At 43.6% G+C, this 24,800-nt stretch overlaps 1 long non-coding RNA gene across 1 annotated transcript; it reads right to left on the bottom strand.

Moving 5' to 3' along the window:
- Positions 1–14,265: 14,265 nt before the first annotated feature.
- On the bottom strand, positions 14,266–23,757 carry LOC139045570 (uncharacterized). The gene is made up of 3 exons (XR_011504231.1): positions 23,463–23,757; positions 16,758–22,636; positions 14,266–16,604 (listed from the first exon to the last, which is right to left on the bottom strand). It is a non-coding gene; the product is annotated as an uncharacterized lncRNA (long non-coding RNA).
- Positions 23,758–24,800: the final 1,043 nt, after the last annotated feature.

The following is a 24,800-nucleotide window of genomic DNA, read 5'->3' as shown; positions in this document are numbered from 1 at the left end:
CAGGCATTCACCCGCTTGCGAGCGTGTGTTGACGGAGCATCCACTTAAACTAACCGCAGTCTTGAACTCTGCACCTGAAACAAAGTCAGGTAACAGTTACGAGTCACAGACACATGATAGCGATATATTCAGGGTACATCAAAGATTCAAGCCAACCACTTAAAACACCTTTATTTTTTAAACTCATTGGTGATCAATGGCATTTAGCAGGACTCGTGAAGACTGCAAGATCCTACACAATCTTTCAGATTATTCTCCAGTCTTAGAGATTACTTTGTCCATTGTCATTTACGTATTGAATCTCTTTTAACATAAAGTAGCTTTATAAAAATAGATCAGCTATTTTTGGAATACATTTGAGTCTTAGTTGGCTAAAGAGATAAATCAGTCATTCCTAGATCCTTTGGATAATTAGGAGTGGACAGTAAAAGAGTAATTATACTTTTCTAATAAAGAAGTATGCTCGGTTATTCATACCAACACTATTTAAAATATCAAGAAATTCTGGGTAAGACAGGAAATAATACATATTTTTAAAAGCATCAGGAGCACACAAAATAGTAAGGAACTACCAGACTGAAATCCAAGTGAGCTGAGATCCTAGAAAAATAAGCTGAGTGCTGAAGCCCCTTCGCCCTTGGAGGATTTGCTGAAGCAGGGAATCTGAACTTCACAGTGTAAGGCCTTGTGAAGTGACAGCAGAGCAGCTAAGGCTCAGGGTTCAACCCACCTGTGTCCTCTAATAGAAGACCTTCCTACATAAAACAAGACCCTAAAAGAGCAATAACTTCAAGGTAAGGATAGATTAAAAGTCAACCCACCCCACTCAACACCCCCACATGTCAGCAAGGAAATTTCACTGGTGCTGAGCAGAGTCTGGGAAAATGCTGCTCTTGCATAAATTTGTAATCTGAAAAACTCAAGCCATGAATTTAGTTTAAGATGATACAGTCTACAGGACCTGATAAAAAGAAAAGCACAGCTCCTCTCATTCCTAAAGGAATTCTCACAGTAACGTTCCAGGGAAAATAAGCATTCATGGTAAAAATAACCAAACAGCAAAATAAAGCACCATTAAATAAAGCTAGCAGAAATAACAGAGAAAGAAACAACTCTACTAGGACTCCAGATGTAAGAGCAGTCAGAGAAAGGTTTTTCAGACAACTCTTCTCATAACATACAAGGTTGTAAGAGGCTTGAAAATATCTCAGAGAAAGAAAGGTGTTAAAAATGACCTAGCATGTGTAAAAAGGGAAACAATGAAAACTTCTAACATTGAAAGAGACAATGAATAAAATATAAAATTCAGTGGCTGTTTAGTGACTGGCCTGAAACAGTCAGAGCAGGTTTTAGTGAACTGGAAGATTGGTCGGAAGAAATTACCCAGCATGAATCACAGAAAAACAAAGAGATGGAAATAAGTAAGGAACTGAACAACATGGAGGACACAGTGAAACATTCTCACATCCATCTACCTGGATTTCCAATGGCAGAGGCAAAAGAACAAGGAGCAGAGGCAATATTGTGGGTTATGTTTTAAGGTAATGACTAAGGATTTCCACTATCAAAGGCAAGACAACAAGAAGCTCTCCAAATCCACTGCAGAATAAAAAAATAATAAAGCACATTTGAACACATCATGGTGAACTGTAAGAATCAGAGGCAAAGAGAAAATTTAACAAACAACCACACACATACAAATAGAAGACAGTAGGTAAAACAGCTTGCCTTCAAGAAAGCAGACTGATGCTGACAGCTGACTTCTCAACAGCAATAATAAAATAGAGTTGCCAGTGGAATGATATCTTCCATTTGCTAAAACAAAATAAATGCCAATCTAGAATTTCTAGGGAAAGACCTTTCAAGAATAGGGTGGAATAAAGACGTTTTTAAACAAATAAAACTAAGAGAGTTTGATAACATTACATCTCAGAAAAGGATGTAATTAAACCAGAAGAAAGGTGAAGATGAAGAAAGTGGTAAACATGTAAAAATAATAGTAACAGTCTTTAAGGTTAAGAGAAAGAAACTAGATGTAAAATACAAGTCGAGAATAACGTATGAATTCGAAGTGGTAGAAATGGAGTTAAAATCTTCAAAGGTACTCATTTTCCAGGAGATGGATACAATTTTTGGTAAAATGTACACTTTGAAAAGCTAAATATGCATTTTTCAATTTTCAGAATAACCACCAAACAAGTAGCAACAAAGTGTCTACCCAGGAGAGGAAAAACTGGAAAGAGAAAATAATCTATCCCAAAAAAGCCACATTCAAGTAATTTCTGTGTTTATTGTTTTTTAATCAATTTACTTTTTAGAAAATTTATCTTTACCCTATGCAATAATACTCATGAAATTTCGACTCTGATGTGTGGGTTAACTTGTCTAACACATTAAATTCATTATTTGTAATATTATTTTATCATTCAGCTCTCTCCACCTGAATATTCAAACATCACTGTCTGAAATAACCAGCGCTACACTTTTTACATTTGGCTATGATGTCCTGACTTAGTGTCTAGGGTGGAATGCTGGGAGAAATTAGCCTCAATAGAAGGATCAAAGGATAACCCTCTGGTTCCTCAGAGGAGAGCCAGCAAGTCCTCTCCTCTTCAGCATCAGTGCCCACTGATCAAAGGCATGCCTCCCCAACTCCAAGTTCACATTCTGTCAACGACCTGCTGTTCCCAGAGCTTCTGCTCTGCTCCAGCTGCTGAGCTTTCTGGTACAGTTACAAAGGCAAAGTCAGTGCAACCACATGAAGTTTCTACAAGACTCCTCCACTGTTGGCCAACATCACGTGGTCACTGCTGCCAAACGTCTTAGACAATGTTCCCAATGATGGTCCCAGGAATAGGCCTTTTGCTCCTCCTTGGAGAGCTTAATCAACACCATTTTCTCCCAAATCACCCTCAAGGCCATCCTTCGACTCCTCTCTCTCACATCCTTGGCACCCTGTCAATACTGGCTTTGAGGCTTTCTCAAAGTCCGTAGTAGTCTATTTCCCTTTCTTCTCTCCCTAAAGAGTGAGTTCACACAGACAGACACAAGCATTGCCAACCCCAGAGCATCAGTTTGCATCTTTTCAGGCTTCTTCAAAGTTCTCGCTCCAGAGCACACTCTAAAGCATGGTTTTCCTTCTATTCCCGAGCAGGCAGCTGATGGCTATGAATGAGCCAGCTAACCTTTGCGGTAGAAGGGGAAGCAGACATGGCCTTTCAGCCTGTGATATGAAGCCTGTGGATGGAGTGAGGTACTCTTCCTGCCAGACTCAGGGTGAAGAGTGGGCATGGTGCCCTTCAATGGAAGAAGCCGTATGGATACTTCATCCACTGAATCAATAAACAACCACCAATCATTGCTAGAAACAGGTAAGTGCTGGGGGTAAAATAAGAAGATGAGGATGCTTCCACCCTTATAAAACATTTCTCAAGCACAAAATCCACCCAACAGTTTCTGTAATAGGAGGGAAGTGACACTCCTCCAGCCAGCAGTGGCCCATGTCTGTGGACACAGCACATGTCAAGATTCTCTGGATCCAGCCGTGACCCCCATGAGAGAAATAGCTTCGGAGGGCTGGGTTACATTCAAGGCATGCACTAAATATTTTAATGTATTTTTTTTAGCAAGTGGATGAAAGATCTCCCCCTAGGCATTAAGCCTCTCTTTCTAGCTCCCTGCACAGTTCCCCCTCAGAAGAGGAAGTCAGGATCTCAGCATGGAAAGAGCCATCCCCTCCAAAGGTGGGGAGAACACAGCCCATGATAGGAACGCAGTTCTTTCGTCACAGGACAGCGCTTGTTTCTTTGACCTCAGGAAAGAGCAGTGACAGAGCTGCAGCCTGAAGTCTCAAGGCTCCTTCCCTCCCCACCGACAGCCCTGTTGGCATAGTTTCTTGGACTACCTGCCTTTTTATACCCACACATCGGTTTCTTCTCATTCTTTCTCAGCAGTGGCTTGAACGGCACCTCAGAGACCACTGTGAGTGTTGAAAGGACCCAAAGCCCCTGCGGTGGTTTCCCCTGTGCCCCCCACACTCATAACTCTGCAGATCTGTATCTTTCAGGCAACATTCACCTTCATACACACAGACCAGAGTGGGGAGTCAAGGGCATCTTACCGCCACCCTAGGGAAGTTCACTTGCACAGCCCATTTGTGGGGCTCGGCATCCACGGTGCTGCGGGAGCCTCGGCGGGTCTACAGATTTCGGGGTCCTTTCAGCTCAACGCCAAGGGAGAGGAAGGTTTCTGCTTCCCACCCATCACTCCTGTCTTCTCCTCCGTCCCACTCCTACCTTGCTCTTCAGCAGCGAAGAGTTAGCAGGTGCCCAAATCCAAGTGTTCGCAGTCATATCCAGGGTGTTGGGTGTGGCTTCCCTACACGCGTGGATCTCCCAGCCTTTAAGGCTGTTGCCTGAACCAGTGCCACCTGAACCACTGAGGGCGTGTCCTCTCCCTGGATCCGCCCTCCTGACAGGGTCCTCCTGCCTCTCACCTCCCTTCTCTGCCTCCTTCCTTTCCTGCCACCTGCCATCTTTCAAGAATTTCTTTGGCTGGGAAATCTTTCTACAGCTTGCCCTCCCACACCCATTTCAGGCTCCCACATCATCCTAGGCATCCACACAGCCTCACCCCCACCCTCGCCTCGTACCGGGGAGTTCCTGCAAGCGGGGACAGCGTTGTCCATGTTTTGGAATTTCTAGAGCCTAGCACTGTTCCTGGCCCGCAGGGGACTTTAATATTGAAAACAGAGTGTATCAGAAAATGAACCAGGATCGAGAGCTTTCAGCATCTATTCTCTCTGCCCCCATGGATAACTCACTCAAATCTCCTGAGTCTTCATTTCCTCGTCTGTAAAGGAGAGAATAATCAAAGAAATACACACCGAGAGCAACAAGAGGACAGCATAATTTCTCTATGAAATTGGTGAAGATATTTTGAAATATTAATAGTGTTTTCAAGAGCACAGGGCTGTGGGCACTTCTACTCTCATGGGAAACGTGTAGGCTATAGAAACTGTGTGAGGACAGTTACACACCTAAACATTTACATTGTACATGCCCTTTCACCACACCCTTACTATGAGACGTTGTTCTAAGGCAATAACCAGATACACCACAGAAACATTTAGCCACAAGAATGCTGGTTACAGAATGGTTTATTATGCTCAGGTATTGGAGACAGTCGAAGTGTGCAACTGTAACAGATTGAAAAGTCAATTGTTCCACACCCACCTGATGGAATACTACACAGACATAAAAAGGAATTTTGTAGTTGAAGAGCGAGATCAAGGTTGCCTTTGCTATATCAAATGAGGAAAACTGGTGCTAAGTCGGTATGCCCTGTGCGCTATAATTTTCTTTGGTTTTTAAATATTTATATGCATAGAAAAAAAGATCAAAAACTTATGAAAGCAAACTATTAACAGTAGACATTACTGGGCAGTGTGATTTTACATAATTTCTGCTATTTATTTTAATGTTACGGTTTTCTGTTTAGTCTAAATTCCATTGCTTAACAAGAAAAAGATAAAAATAAATATTTTAAATGACCATCAAAGAAGGAAAAAATAAAATATCAATTAGGCAATATTGCTGTGACCATGGACTTTTCTCCCCACAACTGTTGTTTCTAAATACCATGAAAGAATTTAGATCCGCGGGCTATTTCTGGCCTGGGTACCGCTGGGCTATATCGACTCTCCGTGGGAGGAGGGTGTGAGCTGCGTGGTATTTGGGAACCCAGATATCGTTCATCTTGCGAGCTCCCCACCGGCACAGTGGTACATTGTGTTGCGACAGGAATTTCAAATATGAGTCATTTCTCATTGCTTGTGTATTGGGTTTCACAAACGCCCGAGCGCCACACCACATGTAATCAAAGAGCTGTTGCCATGATATCTTACCCTCAAAACGCTCGGGAGCTAAAGATGACATTAAGAAGAGAGAGTGTCCTGTCTGCGGCAAAGACAGGCTTGAAATACTTGTCACACAAATTTAAAGATAAAATTCAAAATGAGTGTTCACCCACATTGAAGCTAGTAACTCTGTGCTCACAGGAAGCTGTCAGGTGGCATTCACAAGAGGCTCGGTGTTCCAGCCTTGCGGAGCTCGGGGACTGAGTTCCCCACAGCGTGGCTCCCAGGCCCGGCCGCAGAGTCCTGTTTGGCCTGACTCCAACTCTGTGAGCCCAAAATTAGCTTCCCTATTTTACTGACAAGGAAGCTAATCCTCCGGATGCTCCCAAGGTCACATAGGGTGTAATCAGGATTACGTCTCTCCAACTCCAAAACCATGCCCGTTCTAAGGACAAAAATAATTAGAGCATTCACTTAAAAATGCATTAAATATTGCTAGCAATAATGATAGGCTTCCTTGGGTCCATGAAGCCATCTGTTGTTCCTATACAAAATTCAAGCCATTTGAGAAAAGCTTTTTAAGCCAAGTTAGACTCTAGGAAGATTTTCAGGACAGAGTTCCTCTGCACTACCACGCAGATCCCAGCACAGGGAATGATACTGTGACCTGGGTGGCTCTGTGGGGACCTGCATGATCATCCATATCACGGACTCCCGCCCCGACCTGCTCCTGCAGGCTTCTTATGCCCTCCCCTCCTGTTGTCCTGGGCCCAGCGCACACGGCTTCTCCTGCCTGAAGTTCTTCCCGGGCCCTGCACCCATCGGAATGAATCATTCCCTCCTCTCCGTCTCCCCTGCCAAGGGCTCCAATAGCCGAGCCTTGCTGCAATATTGGGTATTTATAGCGACAGCTCATGGAGGTCACCTATGTGGCATCCTTAAATATATCAAATAAATTGAAAACATAAAATTAAAGCAACAAAAGTCTCTACGTACCTCTAAAAATATCATGAAATCAATATATTAAACTTCATATTTTTTTCCTTGGAAAAAGGCCTCAAACCCTTGTTCAGAACCTATATAGTCTACCTTTAAATGCAATATTTTAGGTCCTCACTTACCCCTTAATGGTTAGCATAACTGTTTTGAGTCCTATAGTTTGGGCCATTAGAGAGACAATCAACTCCATATCCTCTGTGCTTAACACCACTATCCCACACAGCAGAAGCTACCCCAGAGCTACGGAGACTGGGGAAAATTTCTTTCTCAGACAAAAATAGCACGAATAACTTCTCGGGTTGTGGGTAGTTTATTTGTTATAATTTGGGGAGTACTGAGAAGATGTCAAGCCCCAAGACACACCCAGCAACACCCCTCCACACACAGATTCTGCAGGGCTGAATGTCTCTGGAGCAGCCACATGTCTTTCACGCAGAGCAAGGGAGAGGGTGTAAGTGCTAGCGCCAGAGGAGCTGAAGGGCTGAGATGAGAAGCCTGCCACCAGCTCTTCTGAAAAGGCCCGAGTAGTAGTAGAGAGGAGAGAGGAGAAAGTCGCAGATCAAAGCCCTCATCGTGCAGGAAGAGCGGGGAGAAGGACATGCCTTCCTGACTTAAAGAAGGACCCGGGATCTCCTAAAGCACAAAGACTTCCCCTCACCTGTGACTGCTACTATTAACAAGCAAATGTGCAACTGCAGCCTTCTTTATTAAAACTGGACGTTTTATCTCAGTTTGCTTTTCCACTCCAAAGGAAACCCTCCAAATTCTACACTGCTGTAGCCATGGAATTCCCTTGTGACCTACAGTCAGACGCAGACTGTTATTATGAACATCACTTTTAAGCCACTCCCATTCCCTGTACAAATCATTTCTCTTAATTTTACTATAAACTACCAGTATAATATATCGCTTGTTTGCCACAAAACCAAAACATGCATTTTTCATGCATGTGCATCTTCTTTTAACACAGCTCTACAATTTAAAGCATTCTATAAGCCGTAGAGGTCATGATATTATGAGCCAGTTAGGTTCCTATTTCTTATTGTGATGGGAAATTCACACCAATAACTCATTACTAAGTCTTTCCTCAAAGTAAAAAAAAATCATATAAATACACGGTTCCCTCTTTTCCCCCCATTTCTATAATCGCACCAGCATCTTCTCAGTGGCCAGCACTCAAAATCTCAGGTCATTTCTCACATGCTCCTTTGCATCAGCTCCCACACGGTCTTTGTCAAGGTCTGTGCTCCCCTCCTGCGTCTGCTGTCCCCTCCCAGGGGCAGGTCGTGATCCCCTCTGCTGGAATATGATGGCGGTCTCCTATTTCTTTGCTCCTCTTTCTGTCCTCCTCCCAAGGCTTGAATTCATCCGCTGAAGGAATGGCTTCGACTCCATCACACAGCTCTTCAAAATTCTTCATGGCCTGCAGAATCAAATACAGTCAGCTGTTGGGACCCAAATGTTTGGGGTCAGCGTTAGTGGTACTCATGGCATCATGGAGAACCAGCAAGAGAAGGCAGGTGGAGTTTCAAACCTGTGGGAAGGCAGTGAAGTGGCTTCAATTACATTATACAGATATAGATGATATAAATATACGTGTGGATGACATAGCTATAGATAACGATATAGATTTGTAAGTATAGATATATCTTTTATTTTTAGGTACTAAAGTTGCAAATTCCTCTTGGAGATGTCAAACCGTAGGGATTCCCTTCAGTGAACTGCCACCTCTGAGATGACAACTATATGAATTTTTACAGACACCTGCATCTGAAACTTGTGAGGTGATGTTATCTAAATATTTGTGCTAAAATCTTTATAGTGCATTCCTTTCTTTACAAATTTTACTCCAATTCATTAATTCTCCTTCTGTTGTTTCTTGCTTAATAGCACATATATATCAGAATTTATCTTTTTTGCTATTTTATTTTGCCTTTTTTCTTTGTATTTAAATTACCATTTTATTCCTATAACTATTTTCTTATAATGTGTAATTTCTTGGATCATCTTCTGTTTAGACTTTTTATTATTTCAGCTTTCTAAATTGTCTGGCAGATATGATTGTTTGGTTCTGCCTTTTTATTGCCATTATATTTTAGTATTTTTTACCACTTTATTGCCATTCTCTCTCTCCCATGTTCTTGGCTAATTTCATCTATTTATTTTATGATTTTTGAATAGGCAGCAAGTACACGTTACAAAATTCAAGAGGTGCAAAACAGCACATAGCAAATCTAAATCTGGCTTTTATCCCCGCCCTGTTGACCAAGTTATCAGTTTCACTCATCTCCTTCTGTAGATATTTTTTTGTACATAAAAGCATATGTATATTATTAAAAATTCAAATTATAGAATATACTACATATTGTAATGAACATTGATTTTTCATCTAACATATGAATATTTGCAATCTTCTGTAACAGTATATTTGCAATGGTTTTACCTTTTTTAAAAATAGACTTTATCTATTAGAGCAGTGTCAGGTTTATAGAACAAGTACACAGAAAGTATAGAAAGTTCCTGTATCCTCCCCCTCGCACAGTTTCTCCTATTATTAACACTATTATTAACATCATACATTAGTGGGATGTATCTTTTATAAATGATTAACCAATATTGATACATTATTATTAATTAATATTCATAGTTTACATTCGAGTTCACTCTTTTTCTTCCCCCGAGGAAGACTGGCCCTGAGCTAACATCCGTGCCCATCTTCCTCTACTTTGTATGTGGGATGCCTGCCACAGCATGGCTTGACAAGCAGTGCATAGGTCTGTACCCGGGATCCAAACTGGTGAACCCCGGGCCGCTGAAGCAGAACATGTGAACTTAACCTCTGTGCCAACAGGCCGGCCTCTTCGAGTTCACTCTTTGTATGGCACAGTCTACAGATTTTGACAAATGTATAATGACGTGAATCCACCATTACAAAATCATGCAGAATATGTCACAGCCCTAAGAATCCTCTGCGCTCCCTCTGTTAATCCCTCTCTCCTTTCTAACCCCTGGCAACCCCTCATCTTTTACTGTCTCTATTGTTGCCTTTTTCAGGATGTCATAGAGTTGGAAACACACACTACATAGCCCTTTCAGATTGGCTTCTTTCACTTAGCAATGTGCATTTAAGCTTCCTCTGTGCCTTTTTGTGGCTTGATAGCTCATTTCTTTTTATCACTGAATAATATCCGTGGCATAGAGTGGAACAGTTTATTTATCTATTCACCTATTAAAAGACATCTTAGTTGCTTCCAGTTTTTGGCAATTATGAATAAAGCTGCTATCAACATTCATGTGCAGGTTTTGTGTGGACATAAGATTCAATTCATTTGGGTAAATACCCAGGAGTGATGAAACCACTCTGTATGATATTGTAATGGTGGATACACGACGTTTTGCGTTTGTCCAAACCCACGGAATGTACAAGACACAGAGTGACTCCTGATGTAAACTATGGACCTTAGCTAGCAATAACGTATCAATATTGGCTCACCGATTGTAACAAGTGTGCCACACCAACATAAGATGCAAATTAAAGAGGAAACTCTGTCTTGAGGAGAGAGAGATGGGAACTCTCTCTACTATCTGCTCCATTTTTCTATAAACTTTAAACTGCTATAAAAAATGTCTATTAATTTAGAAAAGGGATATTTGTAGTTAATATTCCAAGAGATTCAAATATGCTATCCTTTTTTGCAACTAGATGCCAATAATAGATTCTGCCCTCCTCATCATTAATGAATCACAAACTATACATCTACTGGGAGACTCAGGACCAAGTGAAGCTGTGACAAAGCTGCTTTCAGGCGTCTCCTTCCTTTTGACCACACTTTAATCCTAAAAACCTCAGTGTCTTCCATAATGTCCCTCCTGCTTCCTTTACTGTGATTTGATTGAACTGCTGATAATAAAAGTATCCCACATTTACAGGAAATCTATCATGTGCCGAAGATTCTGCTGGGTGATTTATACATGTTTTCTCTAATCCTTATGACAACCCTTGAAGTTAGACAACATTAGAGAAAATCCCAATTTTCTAGCTTGGAAAACTGAGCTGAAAAGATGAAGGAACTTGCCTGAGTATATTGCTAGTGAAGGACAGTTCCAGAAATCAAGCCCAACTCTGTCTGCTATTTCCCAACATCTTTCACAAAATCCTAAGACCTGGATGCCTTTCAAAGTTGTTATCCTAAATTACTTTCTTCCATTCCCAGCTAGGAAGCCATTAAGCAAATAAATATGAAAAAGTCCATAATCTAGCATTTCTTGTTTATAAAGCCATAGAAATTAGAGAGAAATTTCTTACTACACACTTTTGGAAAAACCCAGAAATATTAGTTCAGAGGATTGTCCAACATCCCAGAAGTGCCCAGGGATGGGGGTAGGACTGGAGTCCAATTTCCTTGACACCAAATCCATTGTTTTTCCCGAGGAGTAACAGGGGCCCCTGGAGACCTACTCTCCCAGACATAACGCCATCACAGTCCTTTGTCAGATTTGCAGTCAGCTACCCACTCAAGTTTGAACTTTCATGTGGTTCCACATTTAGAAATATTATTTCCCATCCCTCTGCAGCAACCACCTGTCTTGAAATAAAAGAAAAATAAAAAAAGGTTTGGAAACCACTCTTTCAGAGACTATAAATTTCGATTCAAGTATTAACACAATCTATTAGGTCACATTATAGTCAACTGCGCAGAAGAAGAAAACCTATTCAACAACATTATTTAATGGCATTTTGATGTGCGATTTGCTAGACACAATGATGGATGCAAGGACTGAGCAATAGAGTGTATGGAAAGCAAACAGTTCTCCTGTGATGTTTATTTCCCAGGCTTAAATGAGCTCAGCACTCACGAGTGATCCGCCTTGACACTGGAATCCAATTGGAGTCTGGAATTACTGTAACTGCTTTCGGCTTGGGTGATTTAATCAGCAAATCTTCAACAGTGTAATATGCATGTACTGAACTGATTCCAGACTGAACAGTCTGATTTATACACACTACTTGCAGACGACCATTTGTGGCGTGCACACTAGCATCTGTTTGCCTGCATCTTTATAACTCAGACACCGTGGTAATGTGTCAGAACAATTGAAGTCTATGCTTTGTATCAGTAAACCCAAACAAAGAGACACACACAAGAGACACTTCAAAGGAGAGGAGTTTTTTGTTTTATGACTTTTATTAAGGAATCTGAAAAGCATTCACTCACTTATTTAACAAATATTGATGTGTACTTTCAGTGTATCAAGCATTGTGCACTGGGCCCGGAGAACTGAAGGCAGGAAGCAAGAAAGCAAGACAGACAGAAATAAGACATGGCTCCTACAAGCACAGGATAAAACTGTCAGATTATATTAATCAATTGAACACAACCTAAAAAAGGGATGCCTTAAAACATTTGGACTCGCAGTCACCATTGGAATGTGGGTTTCTCACGGTTGTGTGGTGGTACCAGGCATTAAAAACATCCACTGAATTTTATTTTTCCACGAACACCATATTTTACTCTCTCTACCCCCACCCCTGGTCTTCATTCCATCACAGATGAAACGCCCTGGGCTCCTGGCCTCCTAAGAGAGGAATCAGGATCAGAGGAAATAGCCTATGAGCGTCCTCCTGGCTTTGAGATCTCAACCCTAATGCCTTAGGAGAACATAGAAATTCCAGACAAAGTGTTTAAGAAGATGGAGGTGGTAGGAGAGCTTTTGCTTTTCTCCTGACCACCCCCACATCCTTATTGTCATGAAGATTGTCCTAGCTCTTGGAAAGGGAAGAAAAAGGGTGAAGATAAAGTTGTAGATGGCCAAGGGTCTTGTTTCCTGATTGCAAGCAGGAGTCCCAAGGAGGCAGCAAAACCAAGACAGCTGAGAACTCTGAAGTAGATCTGGGGAGACAGGGCTTTCCACAGTGTTGGCAAGATTCTCCTGCCCCAGAATGACACACACAGGCAGGAAGACCCTGCCAGCAGGATGCCCTGTACTGCAGAGAGTGACAAACCTGAAGGGCAAGATGAAACACAATGACACCTCAAGGAAACACAATGGTGGGCTCCATGTGGGCCAACTGCAGGACGGGCCTGATGGTAGAGTTCTCAGCAGAGAAGACCCAGGAGCACAGGTGAGTCCAGACCCAGAGGCACACCCCCCACACAATGCCTTATGACTATGCCCTCTAACCTTTAGTTCACCACAGGGGAGCTAAGTATCTGAGAATTAGGCTCTGCCAGCTTGGTTGACTGGAGACTCAAAACAAAAATTATGCTGAATTACAGAAAGAAAAAAAATTATATTTCTTGCAATATCTGAGTTATGGACTAAGATATATAGTTATTATACCTAATTGGTAAAGTCTAAGGAAATCAAAAAGTGTAAAGTCATAAGTCCTTTCTCTATCCTAAAATGTTTTAAATGGTATCAAAAAAACCTCAAATGTTTCTGTAAACGATGTCATGTGTCCTATCTACCCCTTTAAACAGCTCACAAAAAGCAAAGAGACAATGGAAACAACTTTGAATAGCATCGTAAAGTCTCCGAAGGGGAAGTCATCCTGGAAACCACTTTGTCCTGCAGGCACGGCTGATGTGTGTGGAGACCTGGCGCCGGGAAGGGCAGGGGGGAGTCCTGGTCCCTTCAGTTACGAGCTATGTGGCTTAAATATGTTGTCAGTTGCTTTAGTCTGTGTTTCCTTGACTGTCAGTGGGAAAATGACATGGGGTTCGGATCCATCTGTGCTATGGGATTTTGATGAGGGTCATATGAGACCAGGTATTTGAAGCATATTGTCCTGAATGTGACTTTTTACTACAGGGGGGAGTCCAGGAGATTCTACTTAATTTACCATTTTTATTTTGTAGGGTTTCCCCCCCAATTATGTTGAACTCCTGATAAGAAGCAGGTTCAACACCACCCTCGAATTTCATTTCAAAGGCTTCTCGGTTTACCAACTTTCCTCGTCTTCTCAAAGCATCTACTTGGTCCCTACACTGACTTGAGCAAAGCTTCCTGCAGGTCATCCTGCCTCCTCTGGTCTCTGCTCACTCCCCGCCTGCTTTCTTTCCTTCCTCCCTCTCTCATTGACTGAGCGGTACCCTACAGTAACACAGGCAGGGGGACAGTGCAGATGCTCCACCAGCTTTCAGTCTATCAACAACGTAGAGTGTACCAAAGTCAGTGGAATAAAGGGAGAGACGCATAATGATAGAAATACATACAGAATAAATCATATATACATCATATGTGTGCATACATATGCACATGCATACATTCACAGGTGGCAGGGTGGGGATTAGTAAATTCTCCTTTGAGGGGGTCAAAAATATTTCACAAAGGAGACAACGCTTTACTGAAAAATTGACAGCTTTCTGTTTCCAAGTGGAGCAAGGCATCCAAGACAAGGAGGAGGTCTCTCAGTGGTCTCAGGGGGCATCTCCACAAGCAGTTGCTGAGATGGAGTTGGGGTACGGGAGATTTATGAGCAATTAGCACACGAGAAAGAAGGGAGAAGCAGGACGCGGTGAGGGAACAGGTGGCCAGTGAGGCAGGTGGCCGAGGCCTCCCACTCACAGGGAACTGGAGAGCCCTGGAGCATATGCACCCACAGAGTTGTCCCGCAGCAGCCACAGTGGCCAGCCTGGCCCCGCAACTCTTGTGGTCACTGGCCATGGGCTGCCCAGGGAGGGCATGGCTCCAGGGAAGAATGTCTGTGCAATTGGGCAGACCCAGAGGGACCCAAAAGCAGGAAGGAGGAGCTATATCCTAGCTGTGATGCCCACCACTGGGCAGCAAGTTCTTCCCCAAAAGGGGGTTCAAAAGGTGTCCCTGTGTTGATCCAGACCACCTCTGGCCGCTCCATCCACTTCTCTGTACGCATTTTGGGAGCGGCAGCTCCCAGGTTTTGGGAGGGGGACCTCTCTCTTGGGAAACAGGTGTGTATGAGTCAGGGTTCTCCAGAGAAACAGAACCAATAGGATGGAGATACATATAGAAAGAGAGACAGAGACAGAGAGATTGATTGATTTTAAGGAATTGGTTAGTGGGATTATGGAGGCTGGCAAGTCTGAAGTCTGCAGGGCAGGCTGGCGTGCTGGAGACCCAGGAAAGACTCGATGCTGCAGCTTGAGTCCAAAGGCTGTCTGGAGGAAGAATTCTCCCTTCCTCAGTCTTTTTTTGTGGTTCTCAGTCTTTTTTTCTCCTAAGGCCTTCAACAGCTTGGATGAGGCCCACCCACATTTTAGAGGGTGACCTGCTTTAGTCAAAGTCTGCAATTGTAAATGTTAATCTCATCCTGAAAATACTTTCACAGCAACATCTAGACTGGTGTTTGACCCAACATCTGGGCACCATAGTCCAGCCAAGTTGACGCCTAAAATAATAAACTGTCACAATGCGGGAGATGGTTGCGAGGGCCCCTGCTGCTACTGCTGCTCCAGCAGCCACAACTGTGCTCCTTCCGCTCCCTCTGCTTCCACTCTCGCTGCCCCTCCCTTCAGCTATGCTCCTTCTGCACTCAGTGACTTACCCGAAGGGAGAACCCAGGGAGAAGTCAGGCTCAGGCCTGAGCCACCGGTCAACATGCCCTTCTCAAGCCAGAGTCACTGTCCCTGTGCGTTTAGGATGCCAGCTGGCTAAGGACCCCAACAGGCAACCAGATGGATCCCCGACCCTGCCACGAAGCAGCTGTGAACCAGGTCCTTCAGAGCTACTTCCACCATCAGCCCCGGCTCACAGAGGAGAGACACCCCTGAGGTTTTAGTGCGGCTGCTGCCACTCTCACCTGGCAAACGATGAGTCCCCTGGGCCTTTAGCCACCTGCAGCGACCCGCCACAGTCGAGCATTGTGCTTGGCAACATTTTAGATGACAATATGACAATAATGGTGACCGTGATGGCAACACCGATGATGCAGGTGATGAAGAATAAAGATAAAAGTCAGTTCTCATTCAGCTCTATTTGCTTCTAAAATTCAAGAATTAACTAGAACAAACATACTGAGGCCTGGACACAGATGGTCTCCCTTTCACTTTGAAGGATTTAAATTATTCAAGTTAAGTTGAATTTACCAGGTTAACCCATGTATGCAATATTTAGCCCCAGTTTATCCGTCAAAAGAAGAAAATCAATTAATTGCAATAGAAACAATAAAAAATATCTACAACCTCTCTGTAAAAGATCTCATTTTAACTGGTAGAGATTTTGATCCAACAGTTTTAACATTTTTTTAAAATAAAAAAGTGTTTATTTGCAGAGGAAGCCCTGACAGACGTGTAACCACAGACGAAAGCACAGAGCAGTCGTAAAGAAGCTGCACGTCAGTGTGATTTATCAATGGTGTGGTCATAAAACCCGGGATAAATTTTGATAGCGATTATGAAAGATTGCTCCAAATATTCTCCCCTCTCATGATAATTAGTATTAAAGGCTTTTCTGGGTTAACAGGTTTTTTGTTGTAGATGTTTTGCTGAAACAAAAAGCAGACATAAATTGAAAATCTATAAATGCACTCATATGTAATGAATTGCGGCTGCTCCTAATTAGTAAAGGAAAAAAATTGCAGAATGTGGTCGGACTTCTTTGGCCCAGGACGAAAGCCTCTGAATTCGTTTTCTTTCCTTTAAATAAGCGTGGATGGTGCTTTCAGAGTTCCATGCGAGGGGCAATATCAGAGGGACAGATTGGCGATCCTGCGTCTTCCTGGCACGACACAGGCTTGCAGTCTTGACAGCTTCAGGGAACTCCTGCAATTCTGCAAATCCCATGAAAGAGAAATTTGGACATTTGTGCTATTAGGAGCAGCCGTTTTGTTAGAACTCTACCAAGAAAATCTTTTTTGTTTCTTCCTGTGTCCCCATTTACAAAAAGGCAAATGATTAAATTTGCTTCACCAAATTAAACTTACCCAGCTTCCTGCTGGGCGCTGGGGAGCATTTCTGGAATCCCACCTGCAGGGCAGCTGCTCTTTTCTCCATGGCCTGAATATCATTAAATGGCGTCAGCCTCCTGACAGGCTGGCGGAAATTTTGGTTTGCCACGGAGCTACTCTGGGCTGTGGGGAAGTGAGAGAAGCGCAAGACCACGTTCTGGGCAGAGCAAACACACCAGGGATTCAGGAGAAAGGCTGCCGATGAACAGAGTGCGGAGCTGGCCATGAGGAACCACACTCTAAGACTCAAAGAGGAAAGGAAGGGAGGCAGGGAGAGAAAGAAGGCAGGGACGGACTGGGGAAGGAAGGAAGGGGAGAGGGAAGAAGAAGAGAGACAGAGGAAAGAGGAAGGAAGGAAAAAGTGAGAAAGGATCCATCCTTCTCTTGCTCTGAGGTTGCCTCACCTGGTAGTCTGTTTTTACATGTGAACTTAGCTGACCTCTCATCCTAAGGTAGGACTTGGAGGAGCCATGAGAGCGTCCAACAGTGAGAGTTGAGAATGTGCTTGTACATCTTTAGTTTGAGTTTATCTTTATCCAGCCTTCAGCTCGCCACAGGAGTCCTGCACGTCAGAGCAGTAAAGCCTCACTGTTCATCACTGTAGATATTTTACTCGGGAACCAGTTACCTCAGGTTGGAAGTCTGACACGAACGCCCTCCTGCATGATCGCGGGGCATGAGAGTCCTGGCCCACAGAACACTGCAACTTTAACAAAGCAAAACTCTGAGTACTCATATTCTAGACAGAAGCACTGATGAATACTACCCATCCAATCTTGGGACCTCTACAGGAGGGCAGTCTTCTCCATAGGGTGCCAATGCATTACCTCCATTAATGAAAACCCTTGTTGCTAGGACCTTCAGTTGACTAGGAAAAAAAAAATATTGCTGCATTTTAATTGACATAGAACAGAAGAAGGACCACGGAACCAGTGTGTGCTGGGCCCTGGGAAGGAAGGGAAAACAACAAACCGATTTTTACAAAGAAAACTTACTCTCAGTTCAGCAGCGCAATGGCCTCAGTGCTGAAGTCCTGGATATGCAGTTGAGGTCAGACCTCTGTGCCCTCAGGATGCTAAGCTGCACTCAATCCATAAGAACAAAAATAATTTGTACTCATGTTCACTGTGCTACAATTATAATAACAGAAAGGCACATGAACCACTCTATATCTAAAACGATGAGTAAGAAAGATTGTTCAGGTCCTGCTAATTTTTAGGGTTATTAGAATGTACATTTCGTTCCGTAACTGTAAGATGGTGGAGAGTGGAAGAGTGGCTGCACCCACCAGGCATTATCGACACAAGAAAAACGGGACAGAGTCTCTACCCTCCCAGAATTCATTCTACACCACGGGACTTTATGTTTTCACTGATATTTGACAATATGACTCTTATGATTCGTAAAATATTGAGCTCAGATGTTCCTGACCTAGTTCTGAATAAACAATGCCCAGGGGCCCCCATAAGTTGAAAATAATACTCTTCCCACCTCTCCAGCTCTTGAAATCCTACTCATCCTTCAGCGCCAAGATCAAGTATCTTTTGCATTTTGGAGCCTTTCTTGATCCCTCTGGTCAGGGTTAACCTCCACCCTCGGCTTTCCCAGGGCAATGTGTTTGTGACCCACCTGCTGGGACAATGCTAGAGGACACATTCGCTCACCTGTTTGCATCCCTGAGTGCCCCTCTAGGTAGTGAAATCCTAGAGGATAGAAACCATCCTTTTTCATAATGCTATGGTTCTCCAGGATATGAGACAGTATCATGAGCTTCATAGATATTCATAACTTTTGTTAAAATGGACTTTGATGTGGGCTCTGGAGTCAGACAAATGGCAATTAGAATCAGGCTCCATTGCCTCTTAACTGCATGACGAGAGAAAGCGACTTACCTCCTCTGAGTCTTAGCTTCTTTATCTTTAAAATTGAATTCCTAATCCTTTACTTTATTAGGTGGCTGTGAAGATTAAATAAGGTAAATGAAAAAGCCTAATATGCAGTAGGCCCAAGGCTTTCTCCTTTTTCTTTCTTTCAGCTTTACCGAGGTAGAACTGACATATAAAATCGAAAGATATTTGAAGTGTATATCATGGTGATTTGATATACGTGAACATTGAGTAGAGATTCCCGTCATGGAGTTAATTAACACGTCCATCCCCTCACGCATTTATCTATTCATGATTTTGGTGAGAACATTTCAGTTCTACTTTCTTAGCCAATTTCAGTGATACAATACAGTGTCATCAACTCTAGTCACCATGTTTCGCATTAGCTCCTTAGAGCTCATTCATCTGATAGCCAAAAGTCTGTACTCTTGTACCTATCTCTCCCCATTTCCCCCAGCACCTAGTCCCTGGAAATTACCTTTCTACTCTCTGTTTCTATGAGTTCGATTTTTTTTTTTTTTTAGATTTTATATGTAGGTGATACCATGCAATATTTGTCTTCAGTCCATCTGTGTTGCTGCAAATGGCAGAATTTCCTTCTTTCTCACGGCAGAATAATATTCTGTTGTTTATATATATATATATATATACACACACACCGCATCTTCTCTATCCATTCATCTCTTGATGAACACGTAGCTTGTTTCCATATCTTGGCTATTTTTCTTTTTCTTAACTCTCCTTCCAATATTGTATAGTTTAGTAAGGTCTAAAAGTCAATTGACACTCTGTTACTGTAAAGAAATCAAAACATTGGTCTTTTGAAGGGACTGCATTTTGGCTTCTTGCTAGAAACAATTTTTTTCCTATAAAGTCAGGAAAGTTAGAAAGAGTTTAAATCACCATAGGAGAAATTTATTAGCCAGTTTCAAGGAGTTGCTTGTTTCACGGCCTCTGTGATTCTCACTCATAATTATTGGCATAGAAAACAAAAATATAGCACTGCTTTTCAGAGGTAGGTGAAGTTGACATTGAGAATAGTTGATTTATCCATAGAGACAATGATCTAAACCAAATATGTAAAATAGTCCTGATTTGAACAAGAAGAGAAGATTGGATGGGCAAGCATGGCTTGTAAATTGAGACATGTTCACAGTCATTTACGAGATCTGCCCTTAATCACCAGTATTCAACCTCTGCAGTTCTGGCCCTTTCTAGAGAGTTCATCTGAAACTCTTTGATGACCTAAGAATCTGGGAGACACAACACGCAGAGAGGCTGCCCAGCTCCGTTGCTCAGTCTGTGCTCCATCCGTGGGAGCATCCGCCTCACTCCTACTGTTCGGACCTCCCAGATTTTGGGTTAACTCCCACACGAGGGTTATGCCATGGGCTCCCTCCTCACATGGAAGGACACTGGAAGGAAAAGTTGGCTCTCAGTAGGGGATTAACTTTGCAAAACTATCATGGAAGTTGCTCTTCACAAAGGTGTCCTCTCCTGATGAGATTTCACAGGGAAAACAATTCTCCCACGTCTCAGGGGTGAGAATACTGTATTCTGAAAAAGCATTTGGTTCATTTTTATAACATGGATGGCAGGAATTGTGTGACAAATGTTGTTTCCTTTTTCAGCTTTGGCTACTTGCTAACTTGCAGCCAAATGTTTGACCTTCTACGAATACTGGGCCTCCTGGAACGCATGCGAGGGACCAAGCTTAACTACTGTTACATTGACTTTTTACAACCTTAATTTTCCTTTGGCCAGAATGTCTTACATTTTGATTTTAATCTATTGTTTTAGACACATTTTTCTAAACTGCCTGAATTCCGTTTTGAAAAAGTTAAGAGAACCACATTTCTTTCACTCTGGCTCCTTTATGTAGGTGGTGAGCCCACCTGGAGGAAAGAGTTGGGGAGGAGGCAGGGAAGGGTCTGCCTGGTGGGAAGGGCAAGGCCTTCCTTAGGAGGCCGGGCTGGACAGAGAGGACTTTGTCCTCAGTTCAGGGGACAGTGGGGATCTCTGAAAGGTTTCTGAGCAAGGTCAGTAGCCACAAGGTCCCCCGCGATTTTAGGAAGGTGGCTGGCAGCACGCCCCAGATCTCCATGTGCACCGGAATCGTCACCTGGGCAGCTTCCCATTCAGGATTCAAGAAGTCAGAGGTGAGGCCTGAGCCGCTACTTTCTGAGAAGCTGGCAGATGACGTCAACGTTGCTGGTCAGGGACCAGATTTTAATAGCTAGGGCTTAGCCTGAGGAGGAAGAGACCAGATAGGAGCTACAAATTGTGCAAGTGGGAGAGCAGAGTCGGGACAAATGGAGAATTGAGGACACCGTGCGTCCACACTTGGATAAACAAACAGCCGCCTGTGGCCAGGCCGGGCGTTGTGCCCTGAGACCCCCGGTGGCCCTCTCTGTGTGGTGGGGAGTGTGTGAAAGGGCCCGTGGGACCCCTGGCCGGCGGCCTGCTCTGCCATCAGCATCTCCATTTACCTGCTCCTCCTGCATCCAGAGGCGCCGATGCTCACGGACACCTGGCTCCCCTCCACCTGTAACCGCAGCTCCTGCAGCCAAGCACCTGCCATGCCAGCCGGCTGCCGGTGAGGCCAGGGCTGCCGCCCCCAGGGCAGAGGGTAGCACGGAAGTGGCCGAGGCTGCTGGAGGGGACATAGCTTGGGGAGTCTGGCAAAGAGGCAGCTGGCAGAGGGAAGAGCCCACGGCAGCGGCAGCAGCTCCATAAAGGGGGTCTCTGGAGAGCAGTGGCTCAGGCAGGTGGCTGGGGAGCCGCCTAGCCCTTTTAGAGGAGGAGGGGAGCGGCGCTGTCTGAAAGAGCAGCTGAGAGGACAGCCTGGTGGTGGGTGGGAGGAGGATGCGATGCGTCAAAAGAAGGGAGATCCTCAATGTGGGGCCTGGAGCTGACTGCTGAGCAGGGGGTCAGCGGTAAAGAGCAAAGGCTTGCAAAGATTCCCGAATGCGTGTCTTCAGAAAATGCATCCTGGCCTTCATCTAAAGCAAATACACATAACACTTCATAAAAGTCGAAATATAATCTGTTTGCCTTTACAGGAGATAGAGAAAATGACTGTATTCTTGGGTTTTTTTTTAAAAGCTGTTAAAGAGCCAAGTTTTTCTCATTTCAGTGAGAGTCTCACTTAGACGCTTTTTTTTTTTTCTGTGTTCAATTAAGCCACCGGAATTCCTGTGATTTTTAAAGCCCTTAGCTCCAAAATGAGTCATCCTGAATGACATGTGGGATTATTCACATAAAGATCTATACTTGAGTAAGAGCTCACAGAGCCAGGGAGTTTATATACCTACGTGGGCACATGCTTCGTGTTTAATCACATACACTTAATTATCTTCTTATCCAGCACTCTTTTCTGTCACTGAAAATATTTCTTTTTTGGTCAAGGATTGTCCAAACATTAAGTATTTGTTACACATCCCATGGGGCTTCGACTTGCAATTTCACCCCAACAGCCATCGGGGCGTGCTACCCGAGCTGAGGGACCTGCGCCAGTCCTGTGCCTACGAAAGAAGTGCCTGAGACTTAACATCACATTAACACCAACACACTGACAAGTCCTGATTCTTTAAAACATTGTTTGTGTTTAAAGAAGGAATTTCTCAAATGCCAGAAAGAGAGATTTTGTTTTATTTCTTTGGACTAGGGGGCCTGTCAAAACGCTGAGATGAGTGAGTGGTGAATTTCAAGATCGATAATCTGGAAAGGTGTGTAGCTCCTAACAGTGGAAGAGGCTGCACCGACGACACTGTAAAAGGTGAATATGACAGTGCTGGACACAGTACATGTCCAGCGACTTACACGACAAGACAGGGCTCACGTCCTCGACCTCAGTCTGCCAGCCCTTCTCCACTCTGTCCCACCTCGGGGAATCTCTGCGACTACTCGGCTCCTAAGCGGATGTTTCCATTAAAAACTCAGGAAAGAGAAAAGGCCTCAACATCCTGTCTGCAAAAGCACCAGAAAGAAAGAAAGCAAATTATCAGTATGCTAACACTCATTTTTGCCACCTTCCTTGTTCAAAAGTTGGCCTGGGGCACACAGATGCTCTGAGAAGCTCGTCCTACCCTCTAACAAGCACCAGGATGAAGATAGAATTTACGTCCACACAGCCAGGCCTCCCAGTGTGGGTCTTCACCCTCTTGTAGCCCATTTGAAAACAGACAAACACATGCATGCTAATCATATAGCTACATAAATAAGGGTCCTTTGACACTTAGGGAACAAAGACTTTGCATTTTCTGTGTCATGCTGTACTTCACAATACCGTCACAGCCGTTGTCACCTCGGCTCAGTGAACAAACCTGGAGATGGACAAGGGAGATTTTATCCCTTCCATTTTGTGGATAGGGAAAGAGTCTCGGCCAGTGACATGACCTTCCCAAGGTCAACCTCCAGGGGAAGGTGATGACAGGGTCCAATGCTACCTGGCATAAGGCACACTTCTGTCACTCCTCTGTGATTCTTGGACACAGACCATCAGGAGGGATGTTAAGGACAAATAGCTCGTGGAATTGCACCATGTTCTCTGGACTTGGAGGCCTGTGTTGTTTCAAACAGACCGCACTGCCCACCCTCCTGAACATCTGTATTTCCAAGAAAGAAGGAATACGGAGCATACTCCCTTTCAAAATGAGGAACTCTCTTTGCCTCATCTCAGTGGAAAATATTCTAAAGTGCTTCTTAGAAGAAAGTTATCCCGAAATGTCTTTACGGTATTTCTTTCTGGTAGCCAACCCCTTGCTTAACATAGGCCTCCAATGCTAATGTGTACCTGTTTCCCCCGCAGGACTGTGAGTTCTCTGAGGGCGGGAATCCTGAAATTTCCCCTTTACGTCTCCAGCACTCCAACCAATGTCTGGCACAGAATAGATGCTCATTAAATATATATTCAGCTGAAGTAGAAGGTGTATTCCCCATCAATGATCTGAACATGGTGGCCAGGACGGAGTAGATGCTTAATAAACACTTATTAATAAGTACATAAGCGAATGAATGATTAAAGGATATTGATACTACCCAACAGAAAATACTGGGACATAAAGTGATCTGAAAGGATTTGTTTGTAATATATTAAATGGATAAACTGTTCTCTTTACTTGTTTAACGTGGACTATGCCTTCTGTAGTCAAAATAACCCATACTCTTGAACAAATACCACCAGCTTTGATTGGAATGACCTCAGCAAGGATCGAGTCATTCCAAACAAGACCATCTCTTAACGAATTATAAAACCAGTAGGGACCGTGTCTTTTAAGCACAAGCTGTAATTTCATCATGGTGGGACAACCATGAGTTCTCCAGGCATAGAATATACAACAGTTAATCCAAGGCCAGACTGAGGATCTGATCCAGCCGTGAGCTGCAGTACGATATTCTCATAGTCACGTTTTAGAGACAGAAAAAATATCAAATCAAATACCTTGCTTGAGCCCTCTGGAAATGTCCAGTGCCACAGAGCTCTCTCAGCTTACATGTGGATGGCGAGGAGAGCGTCGCTTTTTCCTGAGATTGAGGCACTGTGCAGTTTGGCATCATATTGTTTCTCCTCAGACTCCAAGTTCAGTTGAAGGTGGAAGACAGCACAGGCCCTGAATGACAAAATTAGTCATCTACGAGCTAGTCTGTAATTTACTGTATTACTTATTGATGATCCCTCATTTTCTGTCAACTCCCAATATAGCCGAAATTGCAGAACTTTATAAATAGCGTGGACAATATGAGGAGCCAAATCGGCGTGGCTCACTAGCACGCACTGCAGTTGAATCTCAGTGTCGTCAGACAAGCCAGTGCTGTTCTCTGCTGGCCTTGCACCCACTGCTGCTGCTGCTGACTTGACAAGGACCCCCAAAGTTTGCAGTCATTGCTACTGAATTCCACACTCTTGAAATTCCGTGTCTTCATTTCAACCAGGCCCCTAACCTATCAGAAGAACTTTGGCTAAGAGATATCAGTAAAGTGGATTTAAATTTGCTCTCTCTGCTTTCCATCTGTTCTTTCCAGAAAATATTCAGACAAAGACCTCCAACATTATGAACACAAAGTAATCCCATCTCTGGAGGAGATGCCAACCTGCATTCTTTCCTGGATTCCACCTCAATTTCCAAAATGT

This window comes from Equus asinus, chromosome 6 (assembly GCF_041296235.1).
Source record: "Equus asinus isolate D_3611 breed Donkey chromosome 6, EquAss-T2T_v2, whole genome shotgun sequence".
Lineage (NCBI taxonomy): Eukaryota > Metazoa > Chordata > Mammalia > Perissodactyla > Equidae > Equus > Equus asinus.
Note: the sequence above shows the minus strand (reverse complement) of the source record. Positions and strands in the feature narration are given on the sequence as shown.